Source organism: Notamacropus eugenii, chromosome 7, assembly GCF_028372415.1.
Source record: "Notamacropus eugenii isolate mMacEug1 chromosome 7, mMacEug1.pri_v2, whole genome shotgun sequence".
NCBI classification, from domain to species: Eukaryota; Metazoa; Chordata; class Mammalia; order Diprotodontia; family Macropodidae; genus Notamacropus; species Notamacropus eugenii.
Genome location: NC_092878.1, coordinates 102061485 through 102081160, shown reverse-complemented (window position 1 = coordinate 102081160; position 19676 = coordinate 102061485). Strand labels below are relative to the sequence as shown.

Below are 19676 nucleotides of genomic sequence, written 5' to 3'. Positions count from 1 at the left end.
GATAATTACCTCATCTCACTTAAAGTAAGTGAAAAGATGGCAGCCTCATCCTGATTCATTTATTGGATATATCTTTATTATTCACTAGAAGGGAATGAAGCTTAGACACCTTCCTAGGTACAAGGGGAAGTCTATTCTGATTGCGTGAGGGTCTTGGTCATGTCCTCTGGATCCTATATAAAACCAGAACCCAAGACATTCAATCAAAAGGAGAATTGATGGGCCCCTGGTTCTAGTCTCTGTCTCGATCTTTTCCCCATCCTACCTCACCTCCTTGGTCAGAGAAAGACCTTGTAAGTCTCAAACTGTCTGAAGAGTCCAGTACATTCTGGATTTCTTATTTTCTCCTCAATGTCCTGGAAGCATCTTTGGAACAGCTGGTGGCTGTGTATGCACTGGGAGCCAAGACTGGATTAGATGCAGATTCACAGTATTAACAAAAAATGGTACAGTATATTTCAGGGAAACATGAGGACTTCAGCAAAAAGACTTTCAGGAGCTGGGAATTATCCCTTTGCTGCATGTACTCTTTAAACTTGGGTCCACTTTCTCCTGACTTTCTCTTTACTTGTGGGAGAGTGTGATGCAGACTTTGGAGGAAATGGTTCTTATACCATTATAAAAAGCACCCCTTTCTAAAAGCTAGTTAAGTCTAGCTGTCTAACTGATACCAACTGGTAATTGTGGCAGTGCATCAGTGGGAGTTTGTGAGCTTTAGAAAGGCATACCAAGTTCCTTAGGTCTACTCTTCGATCCCTGATGGAATATAGTGGCTCTACCATGGAGACTGTCATGATTGAAATTTAACGAAAAGGTAAACTGAAGCACATTTCTCTGAGTAGTATAATAGTTATTAACAGTGACACATATAGCTGTCCATAAATGGGTCAATGGTTTGCCTTCATTTATGCCAAAGACTCAGAATTGAGGATATAACTCACTTTTGTAAGCATAGCACAGATCAAAAATCATATAATTGGCCAACATCAATGTAACAACTGGTTACATTGCTTAGGCAAGGGGAGCAACATGATTGGTTGGAAGTTTGGTATGGAGGGGTTTCTTTCCTCCTGAGTCTAGGTCACTATCTTGCATGTTTGAGTCAAGGTATATGATAGTGGCCTAGATGTTTTGGACAGCAAACCAGATATGTTTCAAGGATAACTTGCTGGTATGAAGATATTAAGCCAAAATCCCTAATGGCAAATTGCATCCTCCAAGGTGAGCTAAATTCCTTCAGGCTTAGTAAGAGAACCGGATTTTTTTACTGAACCCATTACAGATCAGCTGAATCTCTGAATTAAGTTCAGAGGAAAAAAAAACCCAATGATTTAAGCAATTACAGGACAAAAATCAATTAATTGTAAATAGAAGCAATAAGAAAATGAAACGGGATTGATTTTTAATCTTCTTAAGACTCAACAAGTTGCGATAGTAGCCTCAGAGCATATCCTTGTAGCAGCATGGGAATTCTTTTGTTATTCTCTCATGGGAACTCTATCATGGTCTCTTCAGGTGCTGTTCCAAACTTCTTCTCCTCTCCTCTAGCTCCCAAACTCACTCTTCCATCCATCTGGAAAAAAAAAAAAAAAAAGAGTGAGCCCACTGACACCTCCTATATTACTGAAAAAACTGAAAGTATCTATTGCTTTTCTCCATTTCTCCAACTCCAAAACCCTCAATGTCTTCATCTGTCCTCTCCTAATTCATAGTACATTGAAAAGAACGCTGGATTTAGAGTCAAAGGTCCGGTTTGAATTTCAGTCCTATCATTTACTACTTCTGTGACCTTGGACAGGTCACTTAACTGATGAGTTTCTCCATCTATAAAATAATAGAGTCAAACTAGCTAACCTTTTAGCCCTAAATCTGTAAATCTTTGCTAAAAAGTTTATTCCTTTACTTCTTCACTTGAGGGGGTTGATTTTGATGACCTCTAAGGAAACTTTCAGCTCCAAATTGATAGTCCTATATATTTTATGTTTGCTTTGTCTCTAACTAGGTTTCAGGTTCCTCACCTCCACTTCTTAGAACTCCTAGGTTTCTTCAAAACATTTCAATATTATGTCATATAAGTTCTTCCTGACCCTTGCCTACCCCAATTATTAGAGCCCTTCCTTGCCCTCTGCCACGTCATAATTGCTTTGTTTTTCTTTTTGATAGGGATTAGATCTGTGATTTCATTGATATAGGAATTTCCTGGATGAGAAAACTCCCTCTGTCAGCGTCGGTCTTCACCATTTCTGCAATTCCTAGTCTCAGATATTGCAGAGAGCAGGCTCCAGGGCTACACAGTCAATATACATAGGCAAATCTTGAACCTGGGTCTTCCTGGTTCTACTGCACCGCACCGCACTGTACCACCTTCTGTACTTTCCTATGTTTTGGATTTAACTTATTTGTGTACATGTTGCTTCTCTCCAATAGAGTGTAAACTTTGCGGAGGGGGATAAGAATCTCATTTTTTTGTTTTTATATCCCCAGTGGTAAGCACAGCAGCTGACCTATAGTAGGTCCTTAATCAATGCCTCTTGAATGAATGAATAAATAAATAAATAAGCAGGTACCCCAAGTATTTGGCATTTTTTAAATTTCTTATAGTACTTTTTCAACTTGATCTATGATTTCATTAGTATAGAATAGGGATAAGAGTAACGTTTGCCTAACACAGCTTCTTCATATATGCTCACAGTGTGGGGAGACTTTACCTAAAAGGAGACCAAGCTGCCCTGATTGTCCCTGATGAAGCTGTATGGTCATCAAAGGTCATCATCTGACTCAGTGGATTTCTGAAGTCTATATGAGTCATTTTATTTTGCCCTGCTGACCAGATCTGGGTCAATATGAAGATGGGGTAGAAGGACAAACACTACCTCATCCTTGCATATCTTTGCTGTGCTGGAGCAAAGCAAGCCTCCTTGTATAAAAGATGCCATAGCTTGTGAGTGGCTCTTCTTCCCCCTGATATCCAACCTGAACTAACAGGGTTTAACAGGCATTAAAGCCACACATCTGACAAGGGAGTTTTCTTTACCAGTGTAGGGTGGCACCTTGCCTGAAACTTTTAGTCTTTGCAGAGCAATCAGGAGGCTTGAGAAATGAAATGATTTGCCCTGGCTCACACTAAATATGTCAGAGGCCGGATTTGAACTCAGGTCTCCTCACTCCATATCTGCCTCTCTGTCCACTTCACCACAACTGTGCAAATAAGAGGGTGGGTGTGCTCAGCAAATTTAATGGCCAAGAAAATTTTAAAGGAAGTCAAAAGACTGTTAGAAGAAATGCAATTGTATAAAATGTAAGATGTTCTTTCAGAAAAGAGTCTGCTTTATAGAACAATCTACTTAGAAATGGTTTTAAATTTTATTGTTTCTCTGATTGAAAAGTTTAAAACCTATGAATAAACATAAAATTTAGGAGCTCTTTGAAAGAAAACATTCCTATATGCCAGGAGAAAGGTAATGTTAAGAGGATGATTTCAAAGTATCCTTCAACAGAGGAGCCCCTGCTAATGGTGCATGAAGAAAACCTTGAAAGGTCCATAAGAATCCAGTTGGATAAAAACAAACCTTTTGTCTAGTTTCAGACTCTATACAGACCCCAGTGAGGGGCTCAGGGTAGACACTAAAGACTCACAAGTATTGATTTAGGCAAAAGAAAAAAAAAAGTGGAAATAAATGGTCCTAATTTACTTAAATTTTCAAAAGATCATATCATTAAAGAACAAAGTACAAAGATTCAGCATAGAGTAGTGTTGAAATCAATCAGAATTTACAACAAAGTTAATCTGACACATTTAATGAGAAGCATAATTTGTGTACTACATAAAAACTAGGTATAAGGGGTAAGCAGTTCACACACTTTGATTCATTCTGTGAGCATGACAAAACCTTTCTGGGAGGGAAAAGGATAGGAAAGGGAAGGGCGAGTATAACTGGTCAGATCAGGGAGCAACTCTTTTCTTCTGGCTGCTAATCCTTCTTATCCATTTCTGAGCACGTTGGCTTACATCACACTTTCACTCTTTGGAAAGCTGACCCGACTCTGGGAAAAAGGAGAGGAGAGAAGGCAAACTTTCAATAAGCATGCGAAGAAATGCTCTAAATTAGATACAATAAGAGAACTGCAAATTAGAACAACTTCAAAGTTCCAACTCATACCCTTCAGATTGGATCTTTGCCAATGTATCCCAGTATTGTTTCTTCCCACTTAGGGAGGGACTGAGGCTATCTTCAGCACTGATATGAGGAGCAGACTGAGCAAGGTGAGTTAAGACTGAACAGCTGAACATCATGGTGCAACAGATTGTGGGGCCTGAGCCCCAGGCACTGCAGCTGCCTCTAGTTTCAACCAGACTGGAACAGTCTGAAACTCTGAGGAGATGTCAGACCGACTGGTAGTTCCTAACTTTCTACTGCTGGAAAGAGATATAAAGGTAGGAAGTTTGGTATCTCCTTCCCCTTTACCCTTTGGCCAAATGGGACAGAAGATAATTAATAGGATCATAGAATTAGAACCAAAAGGCACCTTAGAGACCATCAAACCTAGTTCCATCAGTTTACAAATGAAGAAATTGAGGCATAGATAAAGTGACTTGCCCAAGTTCACACAGCTAGTGTCATTGAGTTTGAACCCAATTTTTTCTAACTCAGATTCTCTCCATCATGCAACACTGTTTCTGCTTACTCTGTTCTGTAAAGGTATTGTTCTAATTTATATTTCAGAAGTTTGAATTTTTTGGCCATCTAGGTAAAATATGATCAGTCTTACTACATTTTATCTTAGTGTTACCTTATTTTCAAATAGATGGGCTGCAAAGGAGAGAGCTAGTGAATGGACAGAGATATATAATAAAAGGACCAAGGCTCGAACCTGTGTCCATAGTGCCAGACTGAGGGCTGATTCAAATGAGGGAAAATCTTATGGTTCTGATTTTTATTAATAATTCTCATAAGCTCCCAAATATCAGAGAAAGATTAAGTCCCATGAATCCAGACCTTCATCCATATGGATGAGTCATGAATAATCAGATTTAAGTTGTGGGAAGAGATTTGGTCAACAAAAACAAAAACAAGAACTAGTTGCTTCCTTCAGAGGTGATTTGTTTCACGAAATTTTTTCCCCTTCCATGGTCTTCTCCCAACCAGTTTAAAGGACTCCCAAGCTCTTGGATAAAAGTTGAAACAGAGGTATTGACTAAGGGAAAATTTCTTTTGTGCTTTGGCTAAGGGAGAAATTAGGAAAGAGTGTTACTGCCCATATTTCCCTATTTGGGGGGGGGGGGGGGACTAGCGAAAGAGGGATAGTAGCTGGTTTGCCTGTGATGCAAAGCTCTCTTGATTGAAAGGAAAATGACAATTTCTGGAGCATCTAGGAAGGGACGGGGAAACTAACACGCGATTGGTGCTCTAAAGTCATCCAGCTGTTTGGGAAAACATTTCATACAATTCCTTCCTCCCCCAAATCACTAAATTGTTCATATCTTTTTATCTAGTAATACTACTACTGGGTAGACATCCCAAAGAGATCAAAGAACAAGAGAAAAGCACTCATATGTACAGAACTATTTTTAGCAGCTCAAAAGGTGCTACACACAACACCAAAAAAAGTGTTGTGGCAAAAAATTGGAAACTAAAGGGGTAGATATCAGCTAAGGAGTGGCTGGATAAATTATGATATAGCAATGGAATGGAATATTATTATGCCATAAGAAATGACAAAAACGAGTTCAGAGACAGCTGAGAGGATGTATATGAACCGATGTGGAGTAAAGTGAGCACATATATGGATCCTTTTTCTCTTTCTTTGATCTCTAGAGTACAGACATAACAGTGGCATCTTTGGGTCAAAGAGTATGCTTAGTTCAATACCTTTAGCAGCACAGTTCTGTGATAAATGTATTTACCAATCTCCACTCCAGAACACTGCTGATGAATTCTGCTTCCCACCTCTTGGTAGAGAGATGGTGGAGTGGAGATGCAGAAGGAGATACTACCAATGTGTAGATGTGACTATTCATTTGTTCTTACCCTTAAGAATCTTATGTGGTATTGGGAATATACAACCTATACACATATAAACAAACACAAAGTTATTTGAGGAAGGAGAGAAGACTAATACCTGCAGGGACCAGGAAAAACTTCCTGCAGGACATGACACTTAAGGTGAATTTTGAGAGAAGCTAAGAATCCTGAGAGGCAGAGGTAAGGTAGACAGTGTGTCCCAGGCATGAGCATTTGACAAAGATGTGAAGAAGGAAAATGGAATACAGAATTCAGGGGCAAAGAAAATGAGTCATTTGAACTGGAATAATAGGTCCATGAAGGAGAGCAAAAGGAAATGAATGATGAAAAGTTCATTTGAGCTAGATTTGAGTTGGGGCATGTTGGTGGCACAGTTCATCTTCCTGAGTTCAAATCCAGACTCAGACACTAGCTATGTGACCCTGGCAAGTTGCTTAACTCTTGTTTGCCTCAGTTTCTTTATCTGCTAAATGAGTTGGAGGAGGAAATGGCAAACCAGTCCAATATCCTGCCAAAAAAAATCCCAAATGGGGTTACAAAGAGTTGTGCATGGACAGAAAAAGACTGAACAAAGATATGATCTCAATAACAAAGAACTATAAATGCCTACCTAAGAAGCATGTATTTTATCGAGGAGGCATGGTAAAGTGGATTGAGTGCCGGGCTTGGAATCTAGGTTTGAATTTTGCATCAGATATTTACTGTGACCCTGTGTCATTCTGGGCAAATCACTTAGCCTCAACTTCAGTTACATTATCTGTAAAATGGGGATAATAATAGCACCCACTTCACAAGGTTGTTGTGGGGATGTAATAATATAAGTAAAACTCTATGCAAACCTTAAAGTCTCTATAAATGTTAGTTAGCTCTTATCCTGGAGACTTAGAGAGCATCTGAAGGTTTTGAAGAATGGAGAGCTGTCTTCAGACCCATGCTTTAAGTAAATGATTTTGGCAGCTGTATGAAGTACAGATCAAAGAGAAGAGACATGAACCAACTAGAAGACTATTGGAATAGGGCAGGCAAGTGATGATGAAGGTCTGGCCCAGGGTGGTTGAGCAGGTGAATAGAGAGTAATGTAGTTTCCATCATTCCAGAAACCCTACCAAATGCTGTTGAGTTCTTATAGGTGAATGTAGTCAGCCAGAGGCAGAAGCTATCAGATGTTAAACTGAATATGTGTAGCATAGAGTCATCAAAGGAGAACTGAGTCACGAGGCACTCATCATCACTCAAGGGAGAGGTATCCAACGAGGGTCTCAGAAAAATAAGGATCCCAGAGTCAGTCATTTCCCCTAGGGGACCCAATTCATATAATGAATCTTCTAATCACCCCCTACCCACCTAACCCTTGCACATTCAAAAGGCCATGGCTGAATATAAAAAAAAAAAAAGTGCATGGGACTTTTTAATCAGTAGTATAGATTGGATGAGAATTATAGCACAAGGATTTACAGACATTAGCCTCTCAGGAAGGTCTTTTGTTAGGGTTTTTCCCCGACCATGGTGGAAAGGAAGTTGAACACAGACTTATATGATCATCGATGACTTTTTGAAACCATCTGTTTCAACCTTCTCATTTTACAGATGAGTAAGCTGAGTCTCCGAGAGGTTAAATGTTCACCCAAGATCACACAGTAAGTAACAGATTTGAGTTTTAAATTTAAATCCTCTGCGTGAAAGGAGCAGAACCAGGAGAACTTTGTATACAGTAACAACCACAGTGTGTGAGGAATTTTTCTGATAGACTTAACCTTTCAAAGCAATGCAAAGACCTAAAACATTCCCGATGGATTCTTGAGGCAAAATGCCTTCCATATCCAGAGAAAGAACTATGGAATTGGATTGCAGAATGAAGTAAAATATTTTCTCTTGTGCTATGTTTTGCTTTTTCTCATGGTTTCTCTCATTTTAATTCTTCTATGCAACATGACTGGTGGAAATGTATTTAATAAGAATGTATTGTAGAACCTATGGGTTATAAGATTGTGAGCTGTTTTGGGGAGGGAGGGAGGGAGGGAGGAGAGAGGGGGGAAGAAGGAGGAGAAAATCTAAGATTTATGGAAGTGATTGTAGAAAACTGAAAACAAAGTAATAAAAACTAAAAAAAAATAAAATACATTCAAATCCTCTAGTTCCAGGTCCAGTGCTCTTTCTACTACATCTCAAAGCAGGAGATGAGTTTGAATCCTGATTTACCACCTATGAAACTATGGAAAAGTCATTTAATCTCATTGAGTCACAGTTTCCACATCTGTAAAATGGAAAATATACTATTGGCACCATATATTCAATCAGCAGAGAATGGAGAATTATCCTTGGAAATTCCAATTATCCTTGGAAAAACTCAGAAAAGACCTGAGTTCAGATCCTATCCATAATAGTTCTAAGACCGTAAACAATTCAGTTAACTTCTCAATGCCCCAGAGAACTATCAAAGATTACAAACTAGCAATATGCAACAGAAAGAGGGAGCTTCCACACTGAGAGTACCATACAGTCTAGACCAAAAAAATAAAAATCCTACTTTACAGTGCTGTTGTGAGGAAAGTATGAGATGAACTTTGCCATGCTATATAAACAAGAATTTTTATTATTTGGAATAATTTGGTCTACTATCCTTCTTATCTGTTTCCTCTTCTCTCAACCCACAGATTCTTCCCCTGAAAGCTGGTTCAGGCTAAATCTACTTATCTGAATTTAAAGGAAACTAACTCCTAAATGAGTTAAGAGATAACCAACTCAAAAGGAGATAACCATTCCTGGTTATCTCCTTACAGAAAAGGAATTATGTGGAGGCAGTAATACGGGAAGGAGATACTGTGATCCAGGAGGTAGCTGTCAGCCCAAAATGTGAGTGATAAGGCAACACTTAGGAAAACAGCACTCTCACCCTTGATGTGATATTGACCATGGGAAGAAACTGCCAGCTGAATCGTGTTAGAGTTCTTGCTTCCTTCTCTGTCTGGTTCATTCCTGCCTCCCCAACCCTAGCCCCAAGCCCCCTTCTGTGTCTATCCAGGCCCATTTTGCAGGGCTATGTTCAGCCAGGGTCCCCGGTTCAAGTAAGATTCCAAGGACAAATGGTTGAGCTCCTGCCAGTGGCCACATGGCTGGACTTGAGGAACAGGCTGCAGCTGCTCTTGGTCAAAGGCCAGCTTGAAACAGGTGAGGAAAGGGCCTGGGAATGTGGAGACCAAATGTTCACTTCTCTGGTCTAATCAAGAATCATTCCCAGGGGAAAACAAAGGAACTTGATGAAAAAATTCCAGCAGTTTCAGATGTTTCTTTTTTTAAAAAAAATGTAAAGTAAATAAATGTTTCATGGATGTTTTTTTTTTAATGTAGCTCTCATTTCCCAAATTCTGTCTCCTCCCCAACAGAACCCTCCCTTGCATCAAAAAGACCCAGGTAAGCAGACATTGGATAAGTCTGACGATGTATATCTCACTGTATACCAATAGTCCCCCACCTTTCCAGTATCTATATCTAAACACTAATTCACAAGTAGAATAAACATACAGCAGTTTTCCTTTGACATTCCTTTACTTGAGCAGTCTACCAAAGCAAACAAACCAACTCTGCATTTTTTTCCTTCCATGTTGATTGTACTAATATTAGATTCTGAAAGCAAAGAAATATTATTTGGAACTATTTCAAATAATGGTGGAAACAGTACAGTAGAAAGAGCATCGGTTCTGAAGTCAGAAGACCTCAGCTGAGACACCGCCTCTGAAGCTTACCACCCAGCTGACCTTGGGCTAGTCACATAACCTCTCTGTGACTCAGTTTTCCTATCTGTAAGAAGAGGGAGTCAGACATGTAGCCTTTGAAGTCAGTGAGCTCTATGAATGTGGGTCCACGAACATATTAAAATTTATTGTTGAATTTTGGAAAGGCAGTTATATTGGGTCATGTTTGACCTGGTTATTTATCTCTTTAGAGACTCATAGATTTAGGGGAGAAAGGTCATCAAGGTCACCAGGTCCAACCTCCTCACTTTACAGATAAGGAAACCAAATCTGAGAGAAGGGAAGTGACTAACCCAGGAGTTACACAGCCAGTAAGGGTCCAAGACAAGATTCAAACTCAGGTCTTCTTGATTCCAAGTCTAGCGTTCTATCCCTAAGACAACACCACTCTGTCTTTTTAAATTTACTGACTCAGAGTTTCTGAGAAAGGATTTCTTTATCTCAATGTAGTTCAGTTTGGCATACAGAATACTTGTTTATAATTAAGGATGATCCATAAGCACATAAGTATCTAGAAATAATCACTGACATTATAGTTCAAAGATGTAGGTTGATAAGGTACCTACTAATCAATCTATAGTGGCCTAAGCCCAGTCCTGTCTGGACACAGAAGGATGGCTTAGATTTCAACACCAATACCAGAAGAGCGGCTTGTTGAGCTAAATTTGTCTTAGAACTCTTCCTCTATGCTATTGAATCATAAATCTAGGAGTCTTAGATTTCTTACAGTCCAGCCTTCTCATTTTACCATTGAAGAAAGTAAAACTCAAAGAGCTTAAGAAATTTGCTCAAAATGTCATGTCTTGTTAGTAGCAAAACTAAAACATACTGGTCTCCTGTTTCCATTTCTGTGTCTTATTGATGCCTCAACCAATTCAGTTCGGTGGCTACCCACTTTGTGTTGATTCTCTCAACTCTATAAAATGATGGAGTTTAATTACCAAATATTCAAGGTTCCTTAAGACTCTAAATCATATGCTCCTAAGAATAAATATTTATCAGAGCCTACATTACCTAGATCACGTACGTGAGTGTATGTGCATGTATATATAACACATACCCAATGCAAAGGATTATATAAATATGTAGATGAATACGTAAATGTACTAATTATCTATATAGATATATACAGAAGAATGCAAATGGTTTAGTTCTGCCTCAAAGGTTATTTTTAATCATCAAATTGCTTTCTCAACAGAATAGTCCTCTTTCCTCTTTTACATTGATCATTATTATAGTTATTCAATGACTTAGAATACATTTAAAATGTTGTGTTCAGTTCCAGGTGCCACATTTTGGGAAGGACATTAGCGAACTTGAATGTGTCCAGAGGAAAGCAACCAGGATGGTCAGAGAATTATAGACCACAGCATAAAAGAATCAGTTAAAGGAACTGGGGATGTATAGCCAGGGAAAGAGAAAACTCAAGGAAGAGCTACTAGCCACATTCAAATATTTGAAGGGACTGTTAAGTGGAAGAGAAATTAAACTTGTCCTATCAGGACTAAGACAAGAAGAATGAAAGATGTGGAGAGGGAGGTTTCAGCTTCCCTAATACTTTTGTGTTACAAGAAATGATGATTTTAGAAAAACCTGGGAAGACTTTTATGAACTGATCTAGGGTAAATAAAATAGAACCAAATAATAACACTAAACAGACAAACAACTTTGAAAGAGTTAAGAATGTGAATTAAGACAATAACTAACAATAAATTCTGAGGACCAGTAATGAAGCAGCCTACTTACCTCCTGAGTGATATATATTTTTGGAAATGATCAATATGGGAATTTTTTTTGCTTGCCTGTGCAAATTTATTACAAGGACTTTGTTTTCCTTTATTACATCTGAAGTCAGTTTTCATTTGGAGGAAGGGCATGGGAGGGACAGAAAATGAATTTTTGTTCACCACAAAAATAAAATTTTACTTTAATAAAGAAAGTTTTAAAAAACAGACTTCCTTATAGCTGTCCAAAAGTGGAATAAACTGACTTCAGATGTAATAAATTCATTATTCAATATACATTTTCAAATAGAGAATTGATGAGCACTTATTGGGTATATTGCAGAAGGGATTCTTGTGCATGTGGACTGGATGGATTGGGAATCATTCATTCATTTATCACTCTTTCATTCATCAGGCATTTATTAAATGCTTACTAAGAGTCAGGGACTTGGATAGGTGCTTAGGATGCAAGGAAACACAAAATAAGTCTTGCTCTCAAGATGTTTACATTCTATTAACCCCTTCCATCTCTGAGTCTTTGAGATTTGAGCTTTACATCAATCCAGAGCTCCTTTCTTGGGGTCTGGGATCTCTGGGCATAGAGTTAGTCAATCATGATAGCCTTGGAGCTTTGGGAATCATAGAGATGGACCAAAAGGAAAAAGTAATTGACCACCAGAATTGACCCATAGACAGTATGTTAGCCATGGATACAGGACATTTTTTCAGTCCTCAAAGAATGGATGCAATGGTCTCCAATGGCCATTCTTATCATAGGTTAACTCATTTACCCTCCCTGTGCCTCTGTTGTTTCATCTCTAAAAAGGTGATAATACATAACCTGTCTTTCCTACATGACAAATTTGTTGCTAAGATCAAATTGGATGTGAAAATTATTTCAACGTTCTTTAGCTTTGCAGTCAATATACATTGAGATCCTTACAAGAAAGGTCCTAATCTCCATTTTTCATTTTCATTATAGGACAACTATGTATGAAAGCACTCTTTCAGAATCAGCTTTCTGGGTAATCAATAAATATTGGTTTCTCCCATAGTCATCTGAGAACCTACACTTCCTTTGTATGGGATGAAATGCTTTCAGGGAAGAGAAATGCATTTGTACAATCTGTAGAAACTAGTTGTGAGACTGCCAGTAGAAAACAAATTATAGTCATAGAATGGATGTGGAAAGGATATCATTATGGCCAAAGCATTTTCCTTAGTGTCCACTTAGAAAGTAAGATATGGGGATCATGATATAATGGAAAGAATGCTGGAGTCAGGAAATCCAGGTTCTAAACCCAGCTCTGCCACTAACTAGCTGGGTAACCCTGGACAAATCATACATCCTTTTTGGGGACTCTTAGTTACTGAAATTCTTCCCTAACTATCTCACAATGTTGTCATTAGGTTTAAATGAAATACGTAAGTATTTTGAGAAAAATATTTGTAAAATGCTCAAAAAACATCAATTAAAAAAAACAGTCATTGAAGAAGTTAAACTACAAAAGAGCTAGTTATCCTACTCTAGTAGAAGAAGTAGAAGTCCTCCCCTCTCCCTCCCAGACTACTCTTACTCCCATTGACAGGCAGCATCCCCTAAGAGCAGTTGCTACTGCTTTCTTCATGATTTTAGAGATAGTGCTGAGGGGCTGGCGTTTCCAGTACATTTGATTACTAACTACTATCCATTTGATTCCCATTGATAGTGAGTCGGGGGCTCAATTAGCTTTTAGCAATAGTATGCACTCAGATGGTACAAGAAGAACCACTAGTACAAAACATTTTTCCCTATGTCTGGTTCACACTCTCTACAAATACACATAGGGCTTGTAGGGGGAATGGATACAGACTGACAGGTCAATGACAAACATCACATGGGGCCAATGATAATCTTACAATTCCTGGTTATGGGAAGTCCTTTCTTGAGTACCTAGATGACATTCTTCTTTGGAGCAACAGGTCATCTTCTTCGATGTTGCTGCTTTCCTTTGGTAACCATCTCTTAGTATCACTATGCCCCTGTGTTTATCTGTTTGTGTTTGTCTTTGGTGTGTCTTCTAGATGCATGTTCTCCTACTGGTCCAGTCTTTCCAGTGGCACTAGAGAATGAGGAGGGGAGAGAGGAGAAGAAAGAGAGGAGAGAGGGAAAGAGAGAGCAGGGAGTTGGAGAAAGAAAGAGGAAGAAAGGAGGAGACAGGGTGCAAAGGGTGGAAGGAGAAAAGGAGAGAGGAGGAAAGAGAAAGGAGAGAGATACAGAGAGAGAAGGAGAGAAAGGGAGGGAGAAAGAGTGAGGGAGAGGAATGAAGAGAGAAAAGGATAGAGGAAGAGAGAGAAAGAAGAAAAAGAAAGAGGGAGAGAGGAGGAAAGAGTGAGGGAGAGAAAGGGAGGGAGAGGGATATAGAGAGAAGGAGGGGTAGAGAGAAATGAGAGAGAGGGAGAGGGTGGCAGAGAGAGATCGAGAAAGACAGGTGGGGAGAGGGAGAGAGCCAAAATATTGCTGAGATTCATAGCCATATTCCAAATAATGAGATTCATGATCACTCAGAATAATTTGACTTAGTCATCCACTCAGAGAAAAGCAAGTGGATAAATTATGCCTAATGTACAAAGGATGTCATGAAGTTGGATGGAAAACCCACAAAGCTAGTCCATTAGTACATATATCTTGGACACACACTGCTGGGCTGAGTTGAACACAAGAAGTCTAGACTGCCTTCTAGAAATAGTGCGATGCTTTTAATGACCCCAGGCTTCTCCCTGAAACAAAAGCCTATTTTTAATAGCAGCATTCGTCCAGGGATGCTATATGTGTGTGAATAATGGAATATGACCACCAGGAGGCAGTATAGAGCTCCAGTTCTAGACTCAGAAGATATGAATTCAATTTCTGTCTCTGTCTCTGAACATCTATAGTATTGGGCACATGCTACTTAATTAACACACCACTTAACTAATGCAACTTAGACACATCGCTTAATCTCTCTGGGCCTCAGTTTCACCATCTGTAAAATTAGATCCCTTCTAACTCCAGATTTGTGACCCTCTAATTCAAAGACATTGAGTGTCACCCAAACAGTAATGGAGGTGTGAGTGGATACGGATGGGCTGTAACATATTATTAATGAAATATTTCATGTGAGAAACGTAAAAGCATCAGAAAGACACAGGGTTAGAAAAAAAGGATGGGCTATTTAAAATAGCTTGAGCAAGGCATAACTTTGAGTGGCAGATGAATAATATCCATACAGTGTCCAGAAATTTGAAGACAGCCACATAACATAATGAGTTGGCCCCTGTGGCAGATTTATGTGAGGACTTGGACAAGAGTGACAAAGGATAGGCATGTATGGATGGAAGGGAAAACGCACCTTGATGAGATCATGGATCCGTGGAGGCACAGAAGACTTCTCTGTAAGGGACTGGCTTTGAAATTATTGAATGCTCGCTCACAATAGCCAGTGTAATGATCTATCCAACTTTATACATGTTTCATTTAGAACAAGGAGTGCACTAAATGCAGAGTCCAGCATGGTGAGGCTGTCCATGCAATGACTCAAATGGAGCACCATGAACTCATTCCCCCCTGAACAATCTGAATTTGAATAAGAAAATTGCTTTTGTAATGGAAATGCTGTCATTCTGCCAGCAGCCCAGGAAAATTATTTATTTATGTCTTTTGGCTCCAAACCTCTCATCAGTTCCTGATTTGGGAAGAAATTTTTTGTCTTTAGTATGGTCAGAGGCATTAATTTTGCATCTTTCTTTACCTGTCATGATGGTAGGGCATACAATTAGAAAATAACATAGTTAGCACCTAAGGCTTTTAAGGGCAAATTCAGTGCTCTTTCTATTACCATCTACAAACTATAGTAAGCTATAGGTGCCTGGAAGGAGAAGAAAGAGAGGCGGAGAGAGAGGAAAATGGAAAAGGAGAGGGAGAGAGAAAGGAAGATAGAAAGGGAGAGGGAGAAGGGGAGGGAGAGGAGAAGGAGAAAGAGGAGGAGGAGAAGGAGGAGAAGGAGGAGAAGGAGGAGGAGGAGAAGGAGGAGGAGGAGGAGGAGGAGGAGGAGGAGGAGGAGGAGGAGGAGGAGGAGAAGAAGAAGAAGAAGAAGAAGAAGAAGAAGAAGAAGAAGAAGAAGAAGAAGAAGAAGATGATGATGATGATGATGATGATGATGATGATGATGATGATGATGATGATGAAGAGGAGGAGGAGGAAGAAGAAAGAAGGAAGGAAGGAAGAAGGAAAAAGAAAGAAGAGACACTGACATGCATCAGCAAATCAACAAGCACATAAGCACTTTTTATATGTCCGGCACTGTGCTAAGCTCTGGGAATACAAATGCATCCAGGAGATCAAAGCTTGGTTTAAGACTTGCCTCTGGTGGGTAGTGATTATTCAATGCCTAATGCCTGCATGAGGGGAATGAGTGGGAGAGGAGAGATCTTAAATGTCTTCCAGTTTGGTGAAAGAAAGACATGAGCTTCCAGATTCTCTTCAGGGAGAGGTCTCTGAAAAGACCCTGGGAAGGAATGAACGTATAGAAAAACTGGAGCCTGTCATTCCCTGCCCTCAAGGAGACTCACGTTCTAATGGGGTAGACGACATGCAAACAACCACGTACATCCAAGAGTGTATATACTGTAAATGGATGGAGGTGGTTATTATTTTTAAACTCAGATTTTAGAGCCATAATTTTAAAGTGTGAACTTTTTCTCCTTTTCTTTTAAACATGCATTTTTGGAGGATCATATCACACTTCCTAAAATAAAGATATAACAATGATGCAATTTTATGGATTCCTCTAGCAAGAATAATAATAGTTGACATTTATACAGAACTTTACGTTATTTTCCTTCAACTTCTTAATGATTTGGAGAGGCAAATACTGTAGGTATTATGCCCATTTTATTGATAAGGAAACTGAGGCTCAGAGAAATTGAGTGCCTTATATGGTAACCCAATTTATGTATCAGAGGCAAGATTGGAACCCAGGACTTCATAACACCAAGTCCATTACCCTATTCAATAAGTCTCATGACCTGTCCATTAATCACTTCTCATTTAGAGAAATTTAGAAAGACTCATCTAAATTGTTGTTGTCTAAAGGAGGCAACCTTTGACACAATGAACGCAGCCATATGAAAGGTAACAACCCTAAAATCCCCAGTTTTATATTCTATCTCTTTTCTGTTCTTTGCATATTGAAAGTTTGTTGATAATGTCTATAATAAAAGAGTTTTTTTTTAAAGCCTTATCTCTCAAGCTTGTATCTTTAAAGAGTCTAAGGCACACCACAATCCTTGTAAAATCATGTGATATATTTGTGACTGTGTTCTTTGACTCCACTTTCAGGTCCCTAAATCGTTTATCTAAAGATCAACTTTCCTCAGAGACTCAGCTGAAACAGACATACTGAGAGATTAGGAGTTTTTGATGAGGTAGATAGTTATAAATTGGAGTCATTGAAGACAATTATGTGGTGCAGTCTTGTATGCACATAGCACAAGAAGACTTTAAACAGAGTTGACTGGAAGTCCAAGGGAAACCAAGAGACAGGAAAGGGGATGAAGAAAGCGAGGTGGGAGAACTCAACAAAAAATAAACATCACCTTTTCAGAGAGTCTACCTAGGGGATGATAGGGTGTTCAATGGCCTTGAATGTTGTTTCCTGGGCTCTGCTTGAGAACTGTCACCACTAGGGAGATAAGGCAGCTGCTAGGAAGCTTGTCACTGCTCTCTATTCCTTTCTTCTGTGGTGCCCCCCCACCCCCATTACTTTAGCCCTTTCTTATCTTTGATTCCCCCTGGGCTTCTAGTACCCTCTGACCCCCTAAGGGCCCCCATTGCATTGTTCCAACTAAGCTTGGAGGAATTCTACTCTGCCCTATTTCAATCTAGTCTCCATCCTTTTTAATAGACGGAAAGGAAATCTGCACTTCCATGTGCTTGGAAAAATTAACCAAAGTCTTGGTCCAGTCTTATCCTCTCAAACCTAGATTTGCACTCTGGCCTCTTGGCTAAATAAATACTTGTTGAACCAATTAGCTAGAGCTATGACTTTTAAACTTTTGGGTTATCTGGGAGAAAAAAGCAAAAGCAATTACATTAACAGTGATTACAATTCCTAAAGTAGTAAACTATATGCATGAGTAATGTCTCCTCGAATTAATTTACTAAGGTAACCTTATTGATGGTTAGTCATCCTTCTATTTTCAACCAATTTTTAGAAATTATTATTTTTGTCTACATGACAAATGGAGTGGGTAAGACAATGGCAACCTCTAGGAAGTAAATCACGTAGGATCTTAATGTGAAAGAGAAAGAATAAAGTTTGTTTATCCTCCACAGAATGAAACATTTAGTAGCTAAGTGATAGCAAGGGAGGATTGTAGGGAGTACTGATCAAAAGAAGTTTCAAGGTCCTGCATTGGCAGGAAAGTGCCAAAAGAAAGGGGAAGATGAGGCCAAGGTATTCCCTCAGCTGCGCTTACTTAATAAGCTTCATGCATATTAACTGACACACGCCACATAAAATTATCCCTCCATTTTCTAATTATGGGATCTATATTGAAGCATGTTTGGGAGGAGGGAACACACCAAGGATTGTTATGTAATGGGAATATCAGAAAGGTTTTAAACCTGAGGAGTCTGGACCAATCCTGACTTTAAGAGGAAGTCTGATCTCTCAAACAATACTTAAACTTGTTTTTGCCTCCGTATGGGGCTCTGTTCTATTTGGTTCTCTGTGAGCAGCACCCCCGTCCAGACATGTAAATAAGTTTGCCTTCCTCTGCCCACTCTGTCTTTGAGTTGCTTTGGTGAGAACGGCGTGTTTCCAACATTAAGGTCAGAAATTTTGAGCTGGAAGAGATCACAATTCCTTCATTTTATAGATGAGGAAACTGAGGCCCAGAGATGGTAAGTGACATCAAAGGTCACTTGGCTAGTCTCTCTCTCTCTCTCTCTCTCTCTCTCTCTCTCTCTCTCTCTCTCTCCTCTCTCTCTCTCTGTCTCTGTCTCTGTCTGTCTGTCTGTCTGTCTCTCTGTCTCTGTCTCTGTCTCTCTCTCTCTGTCTCTGTCTCTCTCTCTCTCTCCCTCTCTCTCTCTCCCTCTCTCTCTCTGTCTCTGTCTCTCTGTCTCTCTCTTTCTCTCTCTGTCTCTCTCTGTCTCTGTCTCTGTCTCTGTCTGTCTGTCTCTGTCTCTGTCTCTCTGTCTCTCTGTCTCTCTTTCTCTCTCTCTCTCTCTCTCTCTCTCTCTCTCTCTCTCTCTCTCTCTCTCTCTCTCTCTCTCTCTCTCCCTCTCTGTCAGGATTTAAACTCAGTTTAAACGTGAGTCTAGGTCCAGGATCCTACCCACACAGTAGTTGTTGAACTCAAACAGAAACATGATCCCTGGATTGGGATACATGCTGATTTAGGAAACCACAAATCAGCATTATTTATGTTGCATTGTATTTTTATTTATTCTGTTGAACATTTCCCAATTACACGTTAATCCGGCTGTGCCCAGTTGGGAGTTCTGCGGTCTGTGAGCCTGACACCTCCGCATGACATCATGCTGCTGCCTTTATGGTAATAGATATTAAACTCGCCTAAATCTGTTTTTAAAAATATTTTTATTTAAGGTTTTGAGTTCCAGATTCTATTCCCATCCCCCTTCCCTTCCTCCCTCCTTGAGATGAGAAGCAATCAGATATGTCACCTAAATCTTAAATGATCATAGATAGACTAAACTCAATAAACATTCCCAATAAACTTTTTATTTATTTTTGGATCAGCACCATCTCCTAAGTCATGGAGAGGCTGCAATCTTCACTGGTGAGGGAAACGTAGACTTTCCACCAATGAAATCCTGGGTCTTAAATACTGAAGTAAGTGAACATTCTTGTTATCTATACTATCATGCTCAACCCAGGTAAGAAGATGGAATGACAGAATTGAATAGCTGCCCCATTTCTGAAAAGGATTTAAATTTTTCTTTCACATAAATTGTTTTCTTTTGAAAAGAAAGTTTCAAAGTTATTGCCAAGCATTCCAAATTTGGTGCTAATATTTCACTCCCTGTCCTCTCTTTGGGAAATTTTCTTATTTACATTCTTTGCCAATAAAACAGCAGAGGGAGCCAAAATAAATGAACAACATTTGTTGCCAAAAGAATCAGTCCTGCTGAT

The 19676-nt window shown here is 39.3% G+C and overlaps 2 long non-coding RNA genes across 2 annotated transcripts in view; both read right to left on the bottom strand.

The window, feature by feature from the left end:
- Positions 1 to 1380: 1380 nt before the first annotated feature.
- Positions 1381 to 19676, bottom strand: part of LOC140513564 (uncharacterized) — a 31236-nt gene continuing 12940 nt past the window's right edge. Inside the window, exon 2 of the long non-coding RNA XR_011970232.1 lies at positions 1381 to 1573. This is a non-coding gene — a long non-coding RNA (uncharacterized lncRNA). The remainder of the gene's footprint in view (positions 1574 to 19676) is intronic.
- On the bottom strand, positions 3783 to 4315 carry LOC140513566 (uncharacterized). Its single transcript, XR_011970233.1, has 2 exons — positions 4161 to 4315; positions 3783 to 4044 (listed from the first exon to the last, which is right to left on the bottom strand). It is a non-coding gene; the product is annotated as an uncharacterized lncRNA (long non-coding RNA).